At 51.0% G+C, this 2,002-nt stretch overlaps 1 pseudogene across 1 annotated transcript; it reads left to right on the top strand.

Annotated features, from left to right (window-relative positions):
• Window positions 1-207: 207 nt before the first annotated feature.
• LOC311609656 (small ribosomal subunit protein eS17-like) lies at window positions 208-611 on the top strand (annotated as a pseudogene). The gene has a single exon. The product of its transcript is annotated as a small ribosomal subunit protein eS17-like (transcript).
• The last annotated feature ends 1,391 nt before the right edge of the window (window positions 612-2,002 follow it).

The raw sequence follows: 2,002 nt of genomic DNA, 5'->3' as shown, positions 1-2,002 counted from the left end.
CCCCTCCAGCTCTCTCTATCCTTCCCTCCCACTCCTCCACGAAACTCCCCGAGCTCAGCCTGTTGTTTGGCTGTGGGTCTCTATATCTGTTTCCATCAGCTGTTGGATGAAGCCTCTCAGATGACAGTTATGCTAGGCTCCTGCTGCCTGCAAGCATAGTAGAGTATTATTAATAGTGACAGGGCTCTTTCTTTGAGACCCACCAACATGAGCCATGTGCACACCAAGACCGTGAAGAAGGCGGCCCCAGGTCAGCATTGGGAAGTACTACATGCATCTGGGTAATGACTTCCACGCCAACAGGCATGTGAGCGAGGAGATCGTCATTATCCCCAGCAAGAAACTCTGCAACGAGATCGCCGGTTATGTCACACATCTGAGGAAGTGGATTCAGAGAGGCCCTGTGAGAGGGATCTCTATCAAGTTGCAGGAAGAAGGGGGGGGGGAGATAATTGTGTTCCTGAGGTCTCAGCCCTAGACCAGGAGATCACTGAGACAGATCCTGACTCCAAAGGGGTGCCGAAGTTTCTGGACTTTGGCATCTCTCCCACCTGCAGGTCACTCAGCCTACAGTTGGGATGAATTTCAAAATACCACGTGGAGCCGCTTAAATCTGTTCTGTCATAGTTTCAATAAACCTGAAAACAAGGGGAAAAAAAATAGTGACAGGGATTGGCTCTCTCCCACAGGATGGGTCTCAAATTGGGCCAGTCATTGGTTTGCCATTCTCTCAGTCTCTGCTCCATCTTTACCCCTACACCTTTTGTAGGTAAGACAATTTTGGGGTCAAAGGTTTTATGGGTGGGTTGGTGTCCTACTCCCTCCACGGGGAGTCCCACCTGGCTACAGGAAGTGGCAACTTCAAGCTCCTTAATCCTCATTGCTAGGAGTCTCAGCTAGGGTCACCCCCATAAACTCCCCAGAGCCTCCCCGTCCCAGAGATGCTCCCCTCCACTGATTTCCAGTCTCTCTTCCAGTACTCCCCCTTACACCCCGACTCTCCACACACCTGATCCCCACCCCCGACTCCCGTTACCTTCCCCGTGTCCTCTCCCTCCCAGTTCCCTCCCTCCACCTACTTCAAATGTCTATTTTACTGTTTATTTTATTTATTCCTGTCCGAGTGAGATCCAAGCATCCTCCCTTGGGCCCTCCTTGGCTTCTTTGGGTCTGTGGATTGCAGCATGACTGTCCTATGCTTTATGACTAACACCCACTTATGAGTGAGTACATACCATGCGTGTCTTTCTGGGTCTGGGTTACTTCACCCAGGATGATCTTTTCTAGCCCCAGTGAAACCAAAAAGAACCCAAGTTCTTAAGCATTCTCTCTCCTAGGGGAACAAGAGGATTCCCAGCTGGAGGGGTGTGTGTTGGCTCTGTTTCTTTACAGTTAGACTTTGTTATACAACGCAACTATCCTATCCAAGAGGGAAAAAAAGGTTAAAGGGAAACAAGAATAAACCTTCTGGTGTCTGCTCCACGGGATGGATCCCCAGGTGTCTCTGGCCTGCACACTGCTCCACCTGTACACTGGTCGTCTCCCAGATCCACATGTGCTCGTGTTCCAAACCTGCAGCCTTCTCCTGTCCTCTCTGCTTGCTGTCTCTCCCTAGCACGCAAAAGCCAGGCTCCTCCCGTCAATGCTCAATTAGAAATACAATCCTCTGGCTGGAGTCTCTGGTTCGTATCCTGAATTCCGGACCCCGGATGGTTCCTCCTAGTCTTCAACAATGTCCATCTCAGTGGGGTATCAGTGGCGTTTCCAAGCAGCGGAGCCTGAGGCAAGACCCATCTAGACTGCCTTCACCTGGGATAATGTCTACAATCCTTCCACAAGTGTGAGCTGTGATTTAAGATGGTTGATAAATCTGTCCCTCCCACCAGCTCCACTGAAGCAGCATTAGCAGAAGGGGTCCAGCTGAGCCCAGCTGTGGAAGTCCTTGGCCCATCTAGGACTGCAGAGCGTGCATCAGTACAGCCAGTTTCTATCTCCACCCCCC

This window comes from Acomys minous (assembly GCF_964271855.1).
Source record: "Acomys minous genome assembly, chromosome: 2".
NCBI lineage: Eukaryota > Metazoa > Chordata > Mammalia > Rodentia > Muridae > Acomys > Acomys minous.
Note: the sequence above shows the minus strand (reverse complement) of the source record. Positions and strands in the feature narration are given on the sequence as shown.